This window comes from Nyctereutes procyonoides, unplaced genomic scaffold, assembly GCF_905146905.1.
Source record: "Nyctereutes procyonoides isolate TBG_1078 unplaced genomic scaffold, NYPRO_anot_genome, whole genome shotgun sequence".
Taxonomy (NCBI): Eukaryota; Metazoa; Chordata; class Mammalia; order Carnivora; family Canidae; genus Nyctereutes; species Nyctereutes procyonoides.
The window spans coordinates 7,936,094-7,959,434 of NW_026575140.1; the positions used below are offsets into that span (position 1 = coordinate 7,936,094).

At 45.8% G+C, this 23,341-nt stretch overlaps 1 pseudogene; it reads right to left on the bottom strand.

Annotated features, from left to right (window-relative positions):
- Positions 1–15,856: 15,856 nt before the first annotated feature.
- LOC129496661 (myelin-associated neurite-outgrowth inhibitor-like) lies at positions 15,857–16,591 on the bottom strand (annotated as a pseudogene).
- Positions 16,592–23,341: the final 6,750 nt, after the last annotated feature.

Sequence of the window (23,341 nt, forward strand, 5' to 3'; positions counted from 1 at the left end):
TTTTAAAAAATATTTCCCACAATGATGTGTAGCACTCTCATACTGGTCCCCTGTGCATACGTGCAGAATTTCTCTAGAGTGTGTGTGCATCTGGGACTTTACAGTGGATGTGAAGTTGCTTCCCAAAGGTTGTGTCAATGTGTACTCCCACTGGCTTGCATAATAGTCCCCAACATTTGATACCAAAAGTAAAAAATGAAAACCCCATCTGCCCCAATCTAGCCATTGACTTTTCTTTGCTCCCAGGCAGCTACCTGCTGCTGGAACACCCTACATGGCCATGTGGATATGATACCAGACCCCAGTGTCTGCTTTCTAGCTTTGCCTGGGCTCTCTGTGCTTTTTGGCAGACTTCTTGCTTAAGCCCTACTGGGAGAAGTCCCCGTGCTCCACATTGAAGCTATTTCCACCTTTTCCAGGATTGGAACTTACTCCTATAAAGTGCCTGTTGCCAAGCTAGTTACATAATTTGTGGGAAGTGGGGTCCCTTGTTCAAAAAGCAGGAAAAAGCTTTTTTGTTTTATTTTGTTTTGCAGTTTCTCTCTCCCTTGTCTGTAGTGGTGTTTCTAATTCAGTGCTTAATGTTGCTCTTCCTCAGGCACAAGAGTTGTTCACAGTGCCTGGGGCCCTGTGGTATAGTGTGGCACACACACCCAACATGACCTTCCAGGGCTGATGCGGCCACTGGAGGAGGATGGTGGGCAGAGCAGAGAACCTGTCCCAGGGGCGGTGGCACTGGGAGAATCCAAGGTGCCTAGCCCTTGGTGTGTATTCTGTTGTCCCATCAGACTTTGTTTACAAAATATCAACTCAAAGATAAAATTATTGGGGACTTTGAGGTGGCCACAATCGAGCATTAAATCCTGAGTACAGGACCCAGTACAACTATACTGGTTGCTTGTCCATGGAGCCAGCCCCTCAGGCCACACCCCTCAGACCCAGATGCCAACTTCTCCTTGCCTGCTATACTCTTGATTAGCTGGAGAACCCACTGTGACTCTATTGGGTTTTATTGACATGGGTGTCATGTTTTTGCAGAGAAATCCCCAAATTGTTAAGTTTGTGTCTGTTTGGAGCTTGCATTCTTCCTTTTGTCCTCAATGGCTTTAGCCACTTAACCTAATTCTTCTCTTGGTTCTCTTTGCTTTAATAATGTAAGAGTATTTTTTGTTCACTATGGTTAAGCCTTTAGGTACCAAAATAATATCTAAAACTATTTGATGGAAAAGGATGGAAACTCCTTCTAGAGACTAAGCCAGCTATAGCTCTATTTGGTTAATCCATTGTGTGGTTCTTTGTATAATCTTGTGAAATACAAAATCACCATGATAATCACCAGAAAAATAAGGGAATTTTGACTAACAAAACTATACTCCAACCGTAATAATGGTAAGGCATGATAAGAAATAGTGTAAAAGGTAGTTTTGAAATATTTCTGAACAAAATTGTTTTTAAAATTGTAAGACTAAAAAAAATTGTAAGACTATTTTCTTAACAAATATTGAGAATAAAAAATAATTTCATATTTTGTTCAATACGAGTAGAAGGCACTTTCAAAGTGAACTAAAATTGGATTTGAGTCAGAATGGAAAATTTGAAGTTCTAGGATTTCCTGAGATTGCGTAGCTAAAGACTTTGTAGGAAAAATCCTGTGTGTGTGTGAATATTCTTGCTGTTTTAAAATATTGGCCCCCAAAAAGGCATTTCTAAAAATAAATTCCATGTCAATTTTGTTTCTTCTTTTTCTTCTCCTTCTTTTTATAAAAGATTTTATCTATTTGAGAGAGAGAGAGAGAGAGAGAGAGAGAGAGAGAAAGAGCACATGGTGCACAATGTACAAGCAGGGAGAGGGGTGAGGGAGAGAGAATCTCAAGCAGCATCTGTATTGAGCATGGAGCCCAATTCCAGGCTTGATCTCAAGACCCTGAGATCATGATCTGAGCTGAAATCAAGAGTTGGACACTTAACTGACTGAGCCACACAGGAGCCCCTCTTCTTTTTATTTTAATTAATTAATTAATTAATTAATTAAAATATCTCTCTTCTTCTTTTTAAAAGTTATTTGGGCTAACATAATTTTTTGCTATTCCTAGCCACTGTAATTTTCTAAAATACTGGGGTCTGTACAGCTACTAGTAAAGTTTTCTTAAAAAAACAACAACAAAGGAAGCAGTAGGGAACACCCACATTCTTGTTTATTTATAATGTAGCTACACATTTTTGCAGTCATTTATTAACTGATTCACTCAGAGCCTGGGGGGGCAGATTCTGAATTTGTCTTATGATAAACAAAGAGCAGAGCAGCTGCTTGCCCTGCTTGAGGGGACATGGTGGTATGGTTACAAGGAAAGCAAGTTACATTTGTAGGGTGTTTGTTATGTGACAATTATTTAACACATATGCTTATTGAATCCTCACAACCCAGACACTTGCAAGTGGGGAAACTGAGGCACAGAGTAGGGCAGTCCCTTGGCCAGAAGCCACAGAGACTATCTGGTTCAAACTCCTCTCTCCCTCTCAAGAACAGCAGGGAGCCTGGTGGTACTGAGCCCTGTGGTCTGGGGGAAGAAACTGAATGTTCTCTGAGGGCACACATGTCTCTGGTCTGGGTTTCCTTTATCTGTTCTCTTCCCAGCTAGCTGGCCTTGGTCACTCAGGGCCACATGGATAAAATAGGCTGCTTTCAAAGGAAGACTCTGAGTGCCCTGTGTTGGCTGAGTCTTCCATGAGCCACAGAGGCCTCGAGGGAGTTCAGTTTCTCTGATGGGAGAAGATGAATGGCCTAGACAACCTTTACCCAGAGCTCAGCCCATGCAGGAAGAGCCACGCTCCACAGGCAGGACTCCCCCAGGTAGTCTGACACAGGGCAGAAGGGTTTTACAGATCCAGAACTGAGACCAGAGAGAAGTGGTCTGTCTAGGATCTTGCAGCAAACTGTGGCAGAGCCTGACTCAGTGCTGGGCTCCCCTCTGCCTTCGCCCTGGTTAGCATGTGCCATAAAGCTACAGATGGCTGTAGACGGCACTTGTGGGACTAGCGGGTGTTGGCATTGTGGTGCCATTCTCATTCATTTGGAACCTCTGGCCCAAGGCTGGTGCAGGAGCTGCACTGCTAAGGCCAAGAGCAATGCATCAGGCCTTCAGGAGAGGCCCTGGTGTGGCCCATGAATTTCTTTAGACCTTCTTGGTGCTCAGCCAGCCTTGGCCACTCGCCAAACCTGGCCAGGATTCACAAACACACACACACACACACACACACACACACACACACACACCATATATACCCCCTCCACCCCCCATATCTATTTCCTTTTGGCTGAGGTGTCAGCTCTTGCTTCCTGTATCTGGCCCTATCCTATCCTGTCCTGAATGCTTTCTCCCTTCACTCAGGGATGGAGTTCTGAGCTGCTTCTGGCATCCCACCTGGTCAGCCCTGTTCTTGCTTCATGACCTCTCAGGGCTAATGCTACAGGGCTGAGACTGTGAGAACCTTGAGGCCAGAGGCCTCATCTATCTGAATGAGGCTGAATCCATAGTGCCAACATATAGTAAGTGCCTGATAAATATTTGAACAAGGACCTGAGTTCCTAATAGAAACATAGGTGACCTCAGGGTCAGGGCCCTGATGCCTGCTCCACCCCCCCACCCCGCACCCTGTGCTGCACTGATGTACGTCTCTGTGTTGTACATGTTAAACACCAGGTATTGGGGTACTGAGCTAGATAGCAAAACCCCATGTCCTTCTCCACATGACTCTGCAGTTGGTCTTTTTCACACCCTCATTTCCCTGTATGCCAGCAAGGGATAAAATATCTGTTATAACACAAGTGGGAAATGTGCTGTGCCAGTGTGAGCCCTGTGCAAGTGCTTGGTAAGGAGGGAGGTCTTGCAGTTTTGCCTTGCCAACTGGGGTGGCCATTCTGGGCACTTGATTTCAATGAAGATTCATCAGGAGAATTCGCTTGGTTACCTGGCCAGGTGGTGAGTTGTTTTCTGGAGTCTCCTGGTGAAATATCTAGAAAGCAAGCTTTTCCCACTGTTTGGATGGCTGAGCTCAGTCAAAAATGTATGGGAGGCTGAGGAGTGCTCCCTAGTTCTGAGCCTAGAGAGACACTGGGCTGAGGGGAAAACACGGATGTGGGCCCGAGCCAGAGAACAGAGCAAGGCCTGTGGCATCCACGAAGGTCAGTGGGGGCATCGGTGGTGACCTAGAAAGTTCAGACTGTCTGCCATGCACAACCCTTTGTCCCTGCAGCCTGGCCCCTCTCAGCGTTGAGGTGAACTTTCTGAGGAAATGGAGCCACAGAAAAACCCGGAGGAGAGGACGACTCTCACTGGAAGAGTTGCCCTGCTTCTCAGGCATGCCTGAAAATCCACCTGCAGGCAGCTTCTGCAAACCAGATCATTTTATGAATGCCTGTGAGAGAATGTGTGATTTAAAGGAACACCCGGAACACCTGTCCATCAGGTGTCTAATTCCTTTGTCATTGTAATGTTGTGATATAATAAGAAATAAAAAAAAAAGAAAAAGAAGAAAGAAAGAAAAGAAGTACATATTTGGTCTTTGTCACCGGTTCCTGGCACAGAGCTTCTCAAATCCTTGTAGCTTCCTGAGTGATAAAGGGAGGGGTATTTTTTGTTATTCATATAACAAAGGCTTATATAGCCCCTTGAAACCACATGTGAATTTATGCTGGTGAGGTGGCTTGAGGTGGTGGGATGAGCTGGTTTCTCATGTGATGAGAACCTTGGAACTTTCAGTACCCACTCTGGCCCCCACACCCAATCTCTGAGGAGGGGAAAGGGGTTGGGGGTTGACCTTAACACCAGTGACCAATGATTTAATCAGTTGTGCCTGTTCCTGCATAAAATGTGTAAATAAAAGGGTTCAGAGAGCCTCTGGGTTGATGAACACATTGAGGTGCTAGGAAAGTGGTGCACCCAAAGAGGGCTTGGAAGCTCTGTACCCTTTCCCCATACCTTGCTCTGCGCCTCTCTTCCATTTGGTTATTCCCAAGTTGTAACCTTTACAGGACACTGGAAACAGTACAAAGTGTTTCCCTGAGTTCTGAGAGCCATAGAGCAAATGATTGAACGTGAAGAAGGACTCTTGGGAACCCTTGATTTCCAGCCAAGTTGGACAGAAGTGTGGGTTACCTGGGCACCCACTACTTTTAGTTGGTGTCTGAAGTGGGGAAAATCTTGTGGACCTGAGCCCTCAACCTGTGGCATCTGCACTAACCCTGGGTAGTGTCAGAATCGCCTAATGTGACACTTTGGCATCCAAAGTATTATGAGTAGAGAAAACAGTTTTTCTTTTAGTCATGTGAGTAATAACCCCAACACATATGCCCATTTTATGGTTGGATTTTTTTTTTTTGAATCCAGCTTTCCTTTAGTGAGGCTAATGCTACCAAGGAAAGGCCACAGGGAGTAAGGGCAGGTCCCACATGTGGGCAGGCCTGACAGCAGAGTGGAAGATTGCATTCTTAGCCTAGCTGAATGCCACAGAAATGAACTCCTTCATGTAGAGTCAAGTGTTTGGCTCTCAGGAGTCCGGCCCTCAAGAAACTTCAGTCAGGCCAGCATGGTAAAGATTGGAATCTGGGTTTAGCCAATTGGAGGAGTGCCTTGCACATAGCTTTAGCTTCCTGACTCCAGAATTTCACGATCATTGTAGGTTATGTAATGACCATCTTGTCTGACAGCTTTGACCTGAATGGTGAGCCCTGGTAGTTCACTTCCTTCACGAGCCCCGCGTGTGGTTCAGCATCTCACCTCTGCCTTATCCAGTTCTGCAGCCACGTTGGGAGAATTCCCAGAGCAAGTTGATGCACATTTCACAAATGAGGCAGGAATGACAGTGGCCCACACGCTCCATGGTTGGGTGAATTCTTCCAGGAGCCCAATGTGATCACCACTGGCCTCCTGCTGCTGTCCAAGGAGCCTGGTCCATCATTGTCATCCTCCTTCTCGACAGAAGACTTGACACAGAAGACACAGTTGAGAAACCTGGAACAAGTGAGGGACCTGGATGGCAGAGGAGACATAGATTTTGTGGACAAACTATACCCACACCCCACCAGGAGAGCAGAGGAGTGACTGGTCTTTACCAAGGGGCCAAGGGCTGACATCTTCTCCTGTCTCCTTTGAACAGCTTTATTGCAGTAAAACTGACGTAAACTGCATATATTGAATGCATACAATTTAATGAGTTTGACACATATCTCTCCTGTGAAACCGTCACCACAGCCAAGACAAGGAATGTATTACTCATTCATTTCCCTGTGCCCCTTTGAAATCCTTCCTCCCTGCCCTTCCTGCCCTACTTGGCCAACCACTGATCAGCTACCGGCAACTGTAGATCAGATTACATCTTCTAGAATTGTATATATGTGGAATCGTACAGTATGTGCACTTTTTTGGTCTGCCTTTCATAACATCATCATTTTAGGCTCCTTCCGTGTCATTGCATGCATAAATTGTTCCTATTTACTGCTGAGTAGTAGTCCATTGTGTGGATATATTGGGACTACTACACATATAGCTCCTATGAATGTTCATGTGCAAGTATTTGAGTAAATATATATATTTTTAATCTCTCTTGGGTAATTACCTAGGAGTGGAATGGCTGGCTCATATGGCAGATGTATGTTTTAACTTTAAAAAACTGCCAAACTATTTTCCGAAGTGGTTGAATCATTTTACATTGCTATCAGAAATTTCTGAGAGTTATAGTTGCTCCATATCCTTGACAATACTTGGTATGATCAGTCTTTCTAATTTTAGCCATTCTGGTGGGTGTGTAGTGGTATCTCATTATGGTATTAATTTACATATCCATAATAACTACTGATGTCGAGCATCTTTCCATGTGTTTACTTGCTATTTATATACTTTCTTGGATAAAGTATTTCTTCAAATGTTTTGTCCACCTTTAAAACTGGGTTGCTCATATTAATATACAAAATAATTATAATTTAAATTATGTTATACATTAAAATAGTATATGTTATATATTATAATTTATTACATATTATCTAAAAATTATATATTATATATAAATATAAACTATCCACCAAAAGGCTTATATTTCAAATATATATCCAAATATGTTCTATTCCCCTTTGGAATTTATTGACAAGTTCTTTGATGAATTGGCTGAAGGTAACGCCATGTTGAAATATCAAGGAAGAGACTAAAGTTTATAGTTTGCTTATTGGTGGATATATAGTTTGCAAATATTTTCTCCTAATCTGTGACTTACCTTTCCATTTTTGTAGCAGTGTATTTTGAAGTACTAAATCACAAGATTTTTAGGCCAATATATTGATTTTTATCCTTTGGAGCCTGTGCTTTTGTGTACAATGTAGGAAGTCTTTGCCAAATCCGAGGCCACAAAGAATTTCTCCTATATTTTCTTCTGGTCGTTTTATAGTTTCAGTTCTTACATTTAAGTCATTGATCCACTTTGCTTTTTGTATCTGATGTGATTGAAGAGTCTAGGTTCATTTTCTTTCAGGATTCCTGGTGCTCTGGGTCAGTATTGTCTTCTCCCCACTACATTTCCATCTCCACGTCTTCATAAAGCCACCATCCTGTTCTCATCTCTGATGTCTCATAAGCTATTCAGCCTCTGACTTCTTGCTGTACACTCAAGCATTTGGTGGGTATAGTGTTCTGGATGCCCTGGAGTTTCCAACTGGCATTGATCAGGGAGGCAAAGAGCAGACACTATCCTTTTGAGGTCATTCCACTCTGATGGTTGTTTAGTTCTGGTGACAATTTGCCTTCCCTTACATCTGTCTCCTGCAGTGACAGCCAAAGGATCTGGAACTCCCCAGTGGGAGAGATAACTGCTCTTAGGGTTCTAAAAACCAACTGGAATCTCAACTAGCCTGACATCCTTGTTGGCACTTGGCAGCAACCCTTGTGTGTGGAAGGGAGGCAGCCTTGCTGAATGGGGCCAGCTGTTGCTGTTGTCTTCATACCACGAGTAGGCGAAGTGAAGTTTCATAACATTCAGTGACCTGCCCAAGGTCACCCAACTGGCTCACCACAGAGTGCCTTAACCCCTGGGTCCAGAAAGGACCCAGACTCTCAGGCCAACAATTTCCACTCTCTCAAATGCTGCAGGTTACATGTGGAAGTTTCCTGCCAGGAAGACAAACTGCAGCCCTGTATTCTTTTATGGTTTCAAAGCAAAGCAACTTCAGTGAATGAAAGTTTTCAAAGGCATATTTAAGGTCTTGGGTGCAAGTGAAAGAACTAGGTGTGGGAGAAGCTGGTTTTCCCTTTGTCACATGGATCTGGGCTTTATTTTTTCTTCTTTTATTGGGTCCAGAGGGAAGTGCTGCTGTAGGGTTCACATCACTGAGACTGTGGAGGAAAGAAAGTAAGCTGCCTGATGTGCATTCCCTCCCGTCCTGTATGCAGCAGGCCCTCCACAGTCTTACTGTCCACATCAAGACCCAAGTTTCTCAGCCTGGTGTCTTCAGCCTGTCCCACCTCCAGCCTCAGCCCTTTTTACCTGACCCTTTCATCTGGCCTCTGTCCATCCAGCCAGGCTGGCGGCCTCAGGGATATACACACCCTTTACCCGGTGTACGCTCTTCTCCTCATCCCTCAGTTTTATGTACATGAGTACCCCTGCACTTGGTCCCCCAAACACCAGCTTACATTTCAGTTTCTGTCAGCTTGATGGGCCTGCTCTTGCCCCGGCACCCTCAGAGTACTAAGCCTGTCTTTAAGGCTCAGTTTTGCAGAACCTCTTCCCCCATGGCCTGAAACTGGTAATTAGGCCTCATTCCACTCTGCATAGCTTTCCTATGTAACTTATCTCCTTACCCAGATTGTAAGCTTTTGGACATGGACAGGCCTGAACCTTCCTCATTCTATTCTCTTCCTCAGCACCTGGCATCATTCCCACAGTACAAAATCTATACAGATTGCTTCAGTTTGATTTTCCTGGATCTGAGTCTTGGCAGGAAGGTGGTAGGTTTGCCGGCTGCAGCTTATAGTTTTCCTATGAATTCTGGGAAGAAATGGTGGCACAAAGATGCATACCACTGTCAAGGCCCAGCAAAAAGACTTCTGTCTTTTGACCTAACAAAAGCAGCTTGAGCTTCATAGAAGCTGGTGTTCACTTCTGAAGGTGAGAGGAGTAAGAGGGTCCACTGAAGAGAAGTCCTAAACTCAGAACCCGCCCTTAAACCACCCAAGAGTATGCCTGCCCATAGAAACTTCTCTGTTGCTTCACACAGGGAGAGAACATGTGGCTGGGATAATACACAGCATCGGTATGAATGCTCTATATGACAAGCTCCAGGAGAATGTGCCCCATCCTCCGAGCTGTGCTGGTTGGGAAAGGATCTACTTGGGTGCAACTTCTACCTGTCTACTTGAGCTGAATTTAAAAAATTCAAAAAATGTGCCCGCCATGCACCATAGAGGATACTTCTGGGGATGACCAAGCATGGTCCCAGCCCCCAGTAAACTCACATCCTGGCAGGCAGGTGACACATGAGCACACTGAGCATGATACAAGTCCTTGACAATCACTAAAGGCAGGAGTTCTTTCCTGAGGAGGAGACATTTAGGATGAAATTTCCAAAAGGATGGGGTTGGAGAAGGAAATTTCAGGAGGAGGTATTGGTGTGAGCAAAGGCAAGAGTTTGGATCATGCAGAGCATGTTCAGAGAACAGAACAGTGAGCATTGACTGAGTAGAGGCTGGGATGGGAGCTTGGGAACAGTCTGTATAAATCCTTGAAAACCAAGAGTCAGAAAATAGAATGGTGGTTGCCAGGGACTTGGGGAAGGGGGCAGTTGTCTTTTAACATACAGTTTCAGCTTTGTAAGATGAACAGGGTTTGGGAGATGAATGGTGGTGATAGTTATCCAACAATGTGAATCTACTTTAATGCCACAGTACTAAACACTTTTTTTAAAATTTTTATTTATTTATGATAGTCACAGAGAGAGAGAGAGAGGCAGAGACACAGGCAGAGGGAGAAGCAGGCTCCATGCACCGGGAGCCCGATGTGGGACTCGATCCCGGATCTCCAGGATCGTGCCCTGGGCCAAAGGCAGGCGCCAAACCGCTGCGCCACCCAGGGATCCCCACAGTACTAAACACTTAAAAATGATAAGATCATATATTTTATGTGTATTTTACCACAATTGAAAAAAAAGAAAAACCTTGAAAGCCATCTTAATGCTTAAGGCCATGGGATCTCTGAGTCAGACAAGCAAACCCAGGTTTGTTGCTTTATAGTTAGGCAATCTGGGCAAGTTAGTTCATTTCTCAAAGCCTGTTTCCTCATCAATGAAACTGGGGTGATGTTAAGACCAGCTTGTGGAGTAGCTGTGAGGAACAATAAATGAAGGTATTGCTGTGCCATGAAGTTGTTAATGCAGTATCTGAGTCTCTTGCCTCCGGGATCCTAGCACTGCTGTGGTTGCCCGGGAGGCCACCAGAAGGGGCAGGCTGTGAGGCCTGGTAGTGTTCAGACATCTAAAGTGGGATCTGTGTCGAGAAGTAGTGAGGATGCCCTGGGGATGGAGGGCGACTTTCCATAGCCATGTGGAGCGCTGAACAAGACCCAGGTCCATTACACACACACACACACACACACACACACACACACAGGTGTGTGCACAATATGATGTTAAATCCAGGCAACCAGGACACCTGGGTGGCTCAGAGGTTGGGTATCTGCCTTCGGCTCAGGGTGTGATCCTGGAGTCCGGGGATCGGGTCCCGCGTCGGGCTCCCTGCAGGGAGCCTGCTTCTCCCTCTGCCTAGGTCTCTGCCTCTCTCTCTCTCTGTCTCTCATGAATAAATAAATAAAATCTTAAAAAAAAAAAATCCGGGCAGCCCGGATGGCTCAGCCATTTGGCACCACTTTCAGCCCAGGGCATGATCCTGGAGACCCAGGATTGGTCCCACATTGGGCTCCCTGCATGGAGCCTGCTTCTCCCTCTGCCTGTGTCTCTGCCTCTCTCTCTCTCTGTCTCTCATGAATAAATAAATAAAATCTTTAAAAAATATATGATGTTAAATCCATTATCCTATTTGGTGGTTTCTGTTTTTCTCATCTTTTTTCGTGTTTCTCTTTTGGACTGATTTTTTTTTTTTTTACTATTGTCTTTTTTCTCCTCTACCACTTAGAAGTTATATACTGTGTTTCTTTTTCTTTTTCCTGTTAGTGGTTACCTAGAAATTACTGTACGCATACTTATCAAGGTCTAAAGTTAGTTACCTTACCTTCCTCTTTGGTAGTGCAGAATCTTAAAACATCCTAACTCTATCCCCCCCATTATTGTTTTGTGCTTTAATTCTGCTTTGTTTTGCTATAACCTCCCAAGACCTTATCATCATTATTATTATAGTAAAGCCAACGTTTGTTTGGCTTTATGTACATATTTACCACTTTTTTTGACTCTTCATATGCTCTTATATCTTAGATCTTCCATCTGGGATCATTTTCTCTCTGCACAACATACCTTCTTTACAATATTCTTTAATGAGAATTCCCCCATTGCATATTCTCTCAGTTTTTGTTTGTCTGAAAATATGTTTGCTTTGTGCTCCCTCATGGAAGATGTTTTCACTGGATGAAGAATTCTGAGTTGTCAGGTCCCTTCCACCCCCAGCTTCTAACTGTTGCCATTACTAAATCAGCTGTTAGTGGAAGATATACTACTTTTTCTTTGCTTTTCTCTTGCTCTCTCTTCCTCTGTGTCCCTGTCTCTGCCATTTACTCTATGTGTTTCAGCATATGTTTCTTTATTATCTTCTTCCTTTTTAAAATCTTGTTGAGGAGAGCCTGGGTGGTGCAGCTGGTTAAGCGTTGGGCTCTTAGTTTCAACTCTGGCCATGATCTCAGGGTCCTGGGATCCAGCCCCACATCGGGCTCTGTGCTCAGTGAGGAGTCAGTCTGCTTAAGAATCTCTCTCCCTCTCCTTCTGTCCCCCACTTCCCCACACTCCTTCTCGCTCTCTCTCAAATAAATAAATAAATCTTTAAAAAAATAAATAAAATCCTGCTTGAAATTCCTTGAGATTCTTAACGTCTGTGATTGGCATCTCTTATCAATTCTGGAAAATTCTCACCAGTATTTCTTCAAGAATTCCCTGTCTCCATTTTCTTTTCTCTTCCTAGAACTCCCACTAATCATAGGCCACTCTTCTCCATGTCTCTGAACTCTTCCTCTATATTTTCTATCTTTTTAAAAATACATATGTTTATAGCAGCATGCTTCTAAGTAGGCAAAAAGGTGGCAATGACCCAAATGCCCATCAAGAGATGTATGGACAAATAAAAGTAGTAGTGTCGTGTCCACACAATGCAATATTACCCAGCCATTGTAAGAGTGATGTACTGACACATGTTGTAACATGGATCAACTCTGAAAACTTTTATGCCAAATGAAAGAAACCAGATACAAAGGCCACATATTGTTTGACTTCATTTATATGAAACATCCAGAATAGTCAGATCCATAGTGAAAGTAGAGAGAGCAGGGAGTGACTACTAATGGGTATGGAGTTTCTTTTTGAGGTAGTGAAAATGTTCTTAAATTAGGTAGTGCTGATGGTTGCACAAGTCTGTTAATACGCTAAAACCTACTAAATTGGACACTTTAAAAGGATGAATTTTGCAGTATGCAGTACGTGGATTCCATATTTTCCATCTTTTGGTCTCCCTCTGCTCATTCCTCTTGCCTTCTTTTAATCCATCTGTCAGTTTGCAAATGGTCCCTTTAGTTAAGTCTAATCTTGCACTGCGTTTTAAAATTCCAATCATGCTATTTTTCATTTCTGGGAGTTCTGTTTGCTTCTTTCTCAGATCTGTTAGGTCGTTCTTTATAGTTTCCTTTTTTCTTTTTTTTTTTTTGCAGATATTTCCAAGCTCGTCTTCTATTTCATTAAACATATTAAGTAGGGTTGCTTTATAATCTGTGCTTGGTAATTCCATCATCTGAAGGTGTAGGGTCATGCTTGCTGTTTGTTGTCTCTTCTGGTTCTTGTTTGTTGTTTCCTTGTGTGATTGGTTATTTCTGGGTTGTACCACTCAGTATCCTGGAGAATTTGGTAATGGGTATTTGTTGAGGCCTGGGATGAAGATGCCTTCCCCCAGAGAAGATTTATACATCCTTCGGCCAGGTGTCTCAGTATATTAGCAGTGCAGAAGTACTTTGAACTAAGTCCATGATTTGAGGTGTCTTGAAGCACCCCAATGATGTGAATTTGGCTTGCTCCTCTGCATGAAGATCAGCTTGTGGCCTAACTTCAAGACAGCCCCACCCCCTTCTTTTGCATTCCCTGGATAGAAGGCCTTTTAGGGTGCCAGCTTAATCTGGGAAGATCTTCTGGTAGATTCCCCACCTGGGACAGGTCCTGAGTTTTGACATTTGTCCACATTGCCGCTCAAGGCCATTGAAATGGAGGTTCATATGTGCCTGTATCAGCAGACGCCTAGAGAACCAGAAGAACTCTGGTATTCTTTCCTTCTCTAGATTTTTGCCTCTCCTTCCATTTTGACCTTATTCCTTTCTGCCTTGCCAGTTCATCAGGGTTCTCAGGAAGGCATTTTTCATGTTTCATCCAGGATTTTTGGTTGTTTTCAGCAACTGTATTCCCCCAAACAGAAATTGGCAGATCTTCTTATGCTATTTGACTTTGAATAGGTCACTTCCCTTCCCAGGAGAGGCACTGACCACCAGCTCCAGTGCTGGGGATCATGAATTCTCTTGGGGAGTCTGGACTGCGACCTCAGTAGTATCTCCCAAAGTGCCACCACCAGGCCTGTGAGGGTATTAGACTACAGTTGTTTGGGGTGACTTGGTTTACAAGCTGAACCTCTGAGAAAAACTCCCCCCCTGGGTCTAGGAGGCCACTGGTGAGTGTCCATTCCCAGAGGAACTGGTTTCCTGGGGGCAAGGTGCCAGGAGTGTCCATATCTACCCTGGGAAGCTGGAATAAGGGATTCCCCTGGGGGCTATACAGGCTCTTCCTAAAGTTAATTCTGACCTTTCTTCCCTATTCCATTACAGTCCCCCCACCTGGCCAGCCCAGCCAGTCCAGGTTACAGTAGCTCTCCCTTACACCAGAGAGTTTTAATGTGTTTCCAAGGTCATTGGCACTGTTTTCTGTGGATAACATTTTCTCTTTAATAAGAATTCCCAAAACTCAGAGGACACTGCAGTATCCTGTCCCCTTAGCCCTTTTGGTGTTGGTTAGGGAATCCCCTGTCCTTTCCTGAGCTTAACTCAGTCATTCCTATCCTTATGGCCCTTATACCAATTCCCTGGGAGGTAAGGTCAGGCCCAGCAGGCTGGACACATTCACTCTGACAGTGTGCATTACATAGTCCCTGCCCAGAGATACCTTTCTACATTTCAATTAGGTAGGGTGGACACCAGGTTGGAAATCATTGCATTGGCTATGGAGCAGCCCCGGTCTGGAAGAAAGAAAAGTTCTGTGACCCTAAATCATTATAGACTACATTATAGAATGCAACCACACCCTTATCAAATGTACTTTTTGCCATTCTGCCCATATATGTGTATAAAATAGCCCTTTAAATAAGCTCAAACAGCTAAAAAGAAAAGGTGCAGGCCCTTACAAAATGGAAAATGAGATTCAAATGCAGATAAAATGTATCAATTAAGGAGCCCTAGTCAGTCCCTGGGCTGCCACAGTTTATACCTTTAGAGAAAACAACCATCCTCCAAAGATTAGGCTACATCCTAATTATCCAGTGGGGATTTGGTGTGTCTTTGGAGAAATACATTTCTAAGGGCTTTTAGCATGAGCTATCTCCAAGAAATTCCCTGCAGAGGCAGAAGGAAGAGAATTAGACCAGGGCCAAACAGGCACACATTCTTATATCAAAAGGCAAGCATCACTGCATTTTTTTTTAATCTGGGAATTTCTCTGGAATTCTTTGAATAGCAAAGTTTGTACTTCTTTTAAGCCACTTCTTATCTCATCATAAGATATTTCTCTGAGATTTGCTCATGTTTTCTTGGCCTGGGCTGTCCTTATGCCCTTTATCTGCCTGGCAAACTTGTTTATTACTCAGAGACTGTTCAAGCAGCCCCTGCCCACAAAGCCTTCCCTGACCCTTAATACTCCCAGTAGAAAGACCAGATCATCTAATTCTGCTGGAGAGTGAGATGTGAATGAGAATGACATGAACCATGTGCTGTTCCCACTTTGCTCCCGGTACACCTGTTTTGGAACATTCTTTGATCAGTTCATAGAGCACTCTGAATTGTGTTGTGCGGCATCTGTGCTGTGAGACCTTTACCCTCCCCTCACTTTCCACATCCCCAAGCACCCTCACTGGACCTGGCTTTCAAGCTTTGAGGGTCAGTGAGTGTCTGAAAGCTGACTTCGAGCCTCCATCTGGTAAGTATTTCATTTCTCTTCCTTGAGATATCTAGTACAGGGCCCCACATGCAGCAGGTACCCTAGAAATATTTGTGAAATGAAAGACAGGAAGTGAATTACAGACCCTTTGCAATGGAAGATACTGAGGTGCCGAGAGTCTTCGTAACTTTTCTAAGCTAGAGTGTGTGGGCTTTTTTTTTTTTTTTTAGATTAATACTCCCTTTTTATCAGCTAAAAAATTGCCAGGCAGCCCACAAAACAGGATTTGATTTAAGACTAACCCACAGAGTTAGTTAATGGTGCTGGGACCTGCTGGACCAGGCCATCATAGTATTTTTTAACCAAATGTCAAGAGCATTAAGAAGGTCTGGGCTGGAGGTGCAAGGTGTGAAGCAACAGCTGTGGAACCTCCATGATGTGACTGCACATCTCCATCCTCAAACATTTGCAGAGTGATCACAACTGAGAGGGGACATAGCTATAGATGGGCATTCCCAGGGCTCCAATATGTACGCACAGTGACTGGGTGGGGGGGCAACAGGAGTTGGGGAGTGGATGGTCAACAGGATACCTGTTGACATGGCCATAGTGGTCCCAGATACCATGCTCATGGTGATGCCATTGCCTCTAAGTGGAGGGATGAGAGCAGGGTATACCATCGCCAGCATGCGGTTGGGCTGCAACACTGTGATATGGTGGATGGTGTGACTAGGCGGGGCATACTGGTGTGTGTCGTACTTGCCTTGTGCATAGGGGCTCTGCTGGGGGTAGGCACTTCGCATAGGGTACATAGCAGTCTGGGAAGGGTTGGGGGAAGAGGAATATGGTGGCACTGCCCTGCTGGTGGGGGAACAGGATACTTTGTTGTTGTTTTAAGATTTTATTTATTTATTCATGAGAGACATACAGAGAGAGGCAAAGACATAGGCAGAGGGAGAAGCAGGCTCCCTGCAGGGAGCCTGATATGGGTCTCGATCCTAGGACCCCAGAATTACGCCCTGAGCTGAAGGCAGACACTCAACCACTGAGCCACCAGGCGTCTCAGACAGAACACTTTGTAAGGTATGCCAGGAGTGTAACCTGTTTGGGAGCTGCAGCTTCGTAGCCTATGGGGAACTCAGTTGGATAACTAATTCCTTTGGCATTTGCATAGGGAACCCCGGAAGAACCAGGGCTCTAAATAGGATTCATGATTTCAAAAACTGTCCACATGCTCCAGTCTGCACCCAGCTCTGCTTCCCTTGGGCCTCCAGTGGCTGGTCTGGGCCAAGTAAAGCACAGCCAGAGTTCCTCTGCCATACACCTGCCCTGGCACCAAGCGACCCTGAGCTGTATGTCTGACCTTGGCACCACCTCTAAAGTATGTGGGCCTAAGAATGAGTTTGTAGGATCTTTCTTTGGGATGCCACCTTGAGAAACTTTCAAGTGATGTGACATTAGAAGGCCCATCTCCAAGGGAAGTGCCATGGGATACCTTCTAGGAGAGGCTGATCTTGCGTAAGCCCTTTGGTGGGAAACCTGTTACTAAACCAGCTTGGATGAAATCCAAGACCAATGGGCTCATGGCTAGTTCAGCTCAAGAGTAAATAATGGGATCAGCCCCAGTGGTATCACTTGCATTTTTGAAAGAAGTGTTTCATTTATGATCACCTGCCTGTGGCATCAGAAAATAGTTTGATGGTCATTGAACAAATGATGCATTTCTGCCTTGGGCCCAGGCTTGTTACCCTCTGGGCAGTGCCTCTGGCTCTTGGCTGTCCTTCCTCCCCAGTGTGCTTTCAGCCCCTGGCACACACATGTGTCTCTAGTTACCAACCTAGAAGCTTGTGGGGGCATCATTTCTGGTTATTTATCCTCCCAGGTTTGATCCCTGAAGAATGATCTCCCTTGGTGGCCTTAGCCTTGGCACTGTTCCCTGATTAACCAGGAAAAGTGGGAGCTCTTTTCCATCTGTGTGGCCCAGCTCCCAATATAAAGACCAGTTCATTCTTAGGCTACAGCTGAATGGGAACACCAAGGCTACAAGGCTAGGTGGAGAAAGGGTCACCCTTATACAGTCATCCAGCCAGAGGCCTACTTAGGACCCCTGAAGCCATGGAAGAGGGGTAGGCCTGGACGGCTGGGCAGTTACCCAAGGCATCATGAGCTCAGAGGGTTCCCTTTGCAATAGTTCTTTCTCACTGTGTTCAGGAATCACTGAGGGGTCTGCTGTCCATTCCACTATCCAAGCTGCTGACTGTAGGTATAGTCTCTGAAGCCATTTTTCAGCAGATGAGGAGAATGGAGACAAACAGATGAGTATTGGAGCAGAGGCCTCAGTCCCCAACCCCATCCCTGTGCCAAAGCTCCTCACATGGGGAAGCAGGGAGCCTACTTTACCGAACCCTACCTAGCTAAGGCTCTAGCTGAATCCTGATCAGTGCAGTTTCTTCTCTTCTCAGGGGAGCAACCTGCCTCTCCTTGAAGGCTATGCCTTCTGCCCTTCCTGACTCTTCCCAACTCTCAGATCCTGTTCTGGATCTCTCATACCCCACCCCATGCTAATCCACCCCATCTTCTTGGGCATATTGAATTCACTGAATAAAGCTTCATGGATGCCCATGGGCCTGACACAGACAAGACAGGGATGGATGTGACACTGTCCCTAGCCTCAAGGAGCCCCCCAGTCTGCCCAGACAAACAGATCCTAACAGCAAATTGGGCACTTGGCTGTGGAGCATAGAGAAGAGAGCTGTTCATAGTGACCTGCTAGTGTTGGGACGGCTTCTGTGGAGAGGGCAGTTCTGAGCATGGCCTTGATACAGTAGGAATTCTCTGGGTGGTTGAGGCAGGAGATGGACCTACTGGTGGAGGGGACAGCATGCACAAGTGTAAAATAGCGTGGCACATTCAGGGAGCCACAGCTGATTGATTACCCCCCAGGAGAGATGTGAGAGATGAGGCAGGAGAGGGTGACCAGGCTGCTGGAAAGGCCTCATGGACCAAGTTGGGTGCTCATTGTAGCCTGAAGGCAACAGAAGACTGCAGTGAGAGTATGAGGGCACTCTGTTCTTTCTTTCCTTCTTCTTCCTCTTTTTTTTAAAAATAGCTTTATTAAGTTATCATTAATATATATATATAAATTTTACTAAGTTGTATATAGTATTTATTAAGTTATATATAATATATATAAACTGAATGTACCTAAAGTGTACAATATGGTGAGTTTTAACATACGTATACACCTGTGATACCACCACCATAATCCAGATAATGAATATACACCACTCTCAAAAGTTTCCTTGTGTCCCTTTATCATCTGTCCCTCCCACCCCCACTATCTGTAGGCAACCACCCATCTGCTGCTCTGTCACTATAGATTAGTTTTGCATTATCTGAATTTTTCATAAATGAACTCATTCAGTATGGAATATTTTTATATTTATTTATATTTTATCACTCAGCATACTTGTTTTGAGATTCATCCATGTTGTTGTATATATTAACAGTTAATTCCTTTTCATTGCTAAGTATTATTCTCTTGTATGGATAGACAATTTGTCTGCCTCTTCAGCTATTGAGGGCCGTTTGGGTTGTTTCCAGTTTTGGCCTACTACAAATTAAGCTGCCATGGGTATTTGTATGCAAGTGTTTGTGTGGATATGTGCTTTTATTTCTCTTGGGTAAGTATCTAGGAATAAAATGGTCATGTCATATGACAGATGTATGTTTAACTTTTAAAGAAATTGCTAGACTTGCCAAGTGTCTGCTTCATTTTATAATCCTATTGCGTTTTACATTTCCATACATACCTTTTTCTGACTGGCTACAAACTGTAGATGAACCTTCAGAACTGAGTCTCTGTTTGGATTTGCCCAGCTAGTTACTACAACTGAAGCCCTGAGACATGGACTTCTTGGGACCAGGAAAGGGAAGGAGGTGATCCTGGAAATCTTTCCCAAAGATGATGTCAGAAGCTTGGCATCACTTTGAGAGGCTTGTTTGTCATCGATACTGCCTCAGGAGCTCCAGGAATTGAGTAGCACCGAAGGATATGAACTAAGGGCATCTCTAGCTCAGAACTCGTGAAAATCCCTTTAGACCTAACAAGGCCACAGTCCCACAGATTAAAGCCCAAATTCCACAGAAATGAATTTTTGTATAAATAAATGATTTCAGCATCTGGGGGGGGCCCCAACCAGTTGTGGGAATGGCTGTGGTCTCTGGTTTAGAGCCTGTTCCAGAGAGGTGGCATCCCAGATAGATAGAAGGAACTGTAAAACTGAGGGTTCCAGAGCCCTGGGGACATCTCAGGTGAAAGTTGCTAATCTAAGTACATTCCCCAGAAGTGGGAGCTGTGGAGCAGCATCTAGGACTAGAAGGCAAGACCAATGGCCATGTCTTTCTGGCCACTGCTGGGGCCTGGCCTTTCTGGATGCTGAGATCTGTAGGGTGTGAGCCCCACCAGAGTTTTGAGTATGCTATTTATTCTTTCATATTCATTAGTGTATCTTTGGAACCAGAGATGACTCAGGCTAATTGGGGTCAGGTTGTGAAATCCTCCAGTCTCTGCCAGGTCTTTGGATGGATTTTATGGAAGGGGCACAAAATGGTGATTAGATCAGGCTTGTGATTTAGATAGGGGCCCTGGCAGCCAGTGTAGAGGATAGGCTCAAGTGTGGACAGGCTGTGGGCATGGAAGTCAAGCAGGCAGGGAGGTCATTAGAAATAGGCAAGGGAAGATCTGACTAGCCAGCAGCAGTGGGAGGACAAGGGACCTGGGACAGATGTGTAGTTGAGAAAGAGAAGACTCAGCACTGCACCACGGCTGCTAGCTCTCTTCTTTCATGGCGCTAGTGACATCTCCTAGTTCCCACCAACCACTGATGGCATAAATAATAAATACACAGAGGGATGTTTGGAGGGATAGAAGGATGGCTGTGTGGCTCAGGAGTGAGCCAAGGTGTGCATCTCTGAACCCATACTTCCATCACCTGCCTAAATTGCCATCCTTCACTGAGGTCAACATGGGGACTGCAGGTGTCCTCCTGGCTCAACAGAATGTCACTGACTCACATGTGACAGCTCTCAGCAGAAACTGACTCCAAGAGGCTCAGTTAGTCACCTGGGAACCAAGGGCACTGTGGTCCCTTCTTGCCCTGGATTCCTAAAGCAGCGGAGGATACCCCAAGACTAATGCTTTAAACCTCTAAGAAGGAAAGGCCTCAATTTCTCATGAAGACCTCCTCCTCAGGGGCAGGAGGAGAGGAGAAGAGAAGCTAGAGCCTGGTAGGGAGGTCAAAGGTCTCAGCTTGATGCCTGTGAAGGAATTGGGTCTCAACTGTAATCACTAAGTGTTGATATCATGTGAGCTTTGTCTGGTTAAGCACAGTGAGTATAGCACTGTTCTGGTACGTTTGTGATTTTTACTGACCTGCTAAAAGCTCCATCCGCAGGGGCCTCAGAATGGTGTTCACCATAATCAGAGTTCACCCTCAAAATAGTATGCAGGGGTAGAGGAGGGGGATGGAGGGGTTCGGGACAGGGGTCACTGGATTTGTGTGATGTGGAGGAAAGAGAGCTGGTGACATGTGGGAAAAGCCTGGAGTCCTGGATTCCAGTCCCCTGTGCCACCTCTCCTAAGCGACCACAAGAAAGAATCACTTCACCTGTCTGAGCCGATCTGGACTCTGATCACAGGTGCTGCAAGTCAGCATCTATGTCTGTGTTCTGTTGTCTTCAGTCTGGGCTCCAAGAGGGTCAAGGCACTGGGCATAGACCCTCTGAACTGGGTTTGGAAAGGTAGATCAAAGATGTTCACTCCTGCTTCTGCTCAGGCTGCAACTTGTTGGCAGTTGATGCCAAGTGTCGAAAGTGAGGGAAGGGCTAGGGGATCCCTGGGTGGCTCAGCGGTTTAGCACCTGCCTTTGGCCCAGGGCGTGGTCCTAGAGTCCCGGGATTGAGTCCCACATCAGGAACCCTGCATGGAGCCCGCTTCTGTCTCTGCCTCTCTCTCTCTCTTTCTCTGTCCCTCATGAATGAATAAATAAATAAAATCTTAAAAAAAAAGAAAGGGAGGGGCTAAAGTTCTAAGTTTGGGGCCCAGTCCTTTGCGGGAAGCCCAAATTCCACAGAATTTGACAAATTGCAGAGGTTTGATTTGGTCACAAGGAACATGATTGTGTGAGGTCATTTGCTCCTGGCCTAGGGGCTGCTCACAAGTCTTTTGAGTCACCTGGAGTTTCAGTCTTAGTGTTTCAGAGCTGAGAAAGCACTGAGTGACTTCCTCTCGACCCTTTGTTTGATGTAAGAGGAGCCAGAGGCCCAGAGAGGGTAGAGGAGCAGCTGAGGCCCTGGCCAGAAATGACCAAGCTTGTCCACATGGGCTCTGAGGGCTCCTGAGGGACCTCAGTGCTTGGTGTTCTGGGCCACTGTACAGGAGGCACTCAGTGGTCACTGACTCGGAACAGCCTTGGCCTTGTTCCCTGCCCTGTGGCACTGCCAGCAGGGCCCTCCTGCCCTTGTCCGTTGAGAAAAGAAGAAAGCCTGCCTGGTCATGCCTACTTGGTGAATGGCCCTCCAGTCTGCCAGGCCACTGCAACAATAGCAGCAGCAGGAGTGGGGAAAGTGGTTCAGGCACAGACAGTGGTGGTGAGGAGCCAAAGGGTGAGGAGGAGACAGCAGAGGCCTAGTACTAGAAAATAAGGTTTATAATGAGCGGGGCAGTGCCTGACACACAGAGAAGTTAGCCCAGTTTTTGTTATTCTCAGTCCAGGGCACTGGCCTGGATTTGATGATAAAAACCAGAGCCAAGCCCCAAGTGGTGGTGCCAGCCTGAGAAATCCTGGGAAGGAGGCCTGGCAATGAGGTGTTTGGCCCCAGGCCAGATGGAACAGCTGGGCATCCCTAGACCCAGGGCATGAATTCCTGCCAATGACTAGGGAACTTTGAAGCAGAGGGCACCCCGTAAATCTCCACAGCTCTGCCAGGAGTCCTACCCGGGGTGACTGCCTCAGGTGAGTGAGGAGGAATGCGGAAGATCTGGGTAGGGCATGGCCAGAGGAGGGAGGCTGTGATCTGTGTGCTGTATTTGTGCAGCAAACCCTCCCCCAGGCCTCCTGGTGCCACCTGGGAGCTGCAGGTGTGGCGTGTACAGTCCAGAGTGGCATGAGTCACCTATACTCTGTATCCTCTATGCCTTACCTTCTCAAGGGAGAAAAGATGCCCCTGGCTGCTTGCTCCATGATTGATGGAAAGGGAGGAACAAGTGGCCACAAATGGGAGCCCTTGGCTCCCAGGCCTCCAACCCACAAGCATGGGAGGAAAGGTGACCTAGAGCTCATACATGGCTGGGTTGGGGGATGGTGGGGGAAATGAGTGGGCTGGATGAGCCCCTGACCCTGGCATTCTGATGGTCCCTGAGCACTTCCAAAGTTAAACCTCAGATCCTTCAGATGTGAGCAGACATTCCCCCCTCCCTCCCCTTATGCCCTTATATCGCAGCAGTGCCCTTACACCTGGCTCTTTGACCATATTTTCTTCCCTCTTCCAAACCTTCCCTGCTCCCTGACCCAGCTCAGTCCTCTGACTCCTGCCAGAAGCCTTTCCTGCTGTACCAGGCCTTGCCTTTATCTGTTCCCATCTCTATACCAGTCTCAAGTAGAGCAGGTAGCTGAGGTAGGAAGCATCCAGAGAAGGAGGGTAAGAGGAGAGCAAGACCCAGTGAGCTTATCTGTAACTGAGTAGGGGCCTGGAGTAGAGAACTACTGAGAAGGCCTGAGGAAGTGGTCCTCTCTCTGGAATCTGTACCAGCAGGGATAGACAAACAATGGGAGCCCTGGTCAGAGGGCCAGGCTGATAGGGACAGGCAAGTGTTTCACTGGGGGTAGTAGCTGGGGCTGTGATCAGTGGAAGAGATAGCAAAATAGAGGAAAGGCCAGAGAGGTCTGGGCCTTTCTGGAT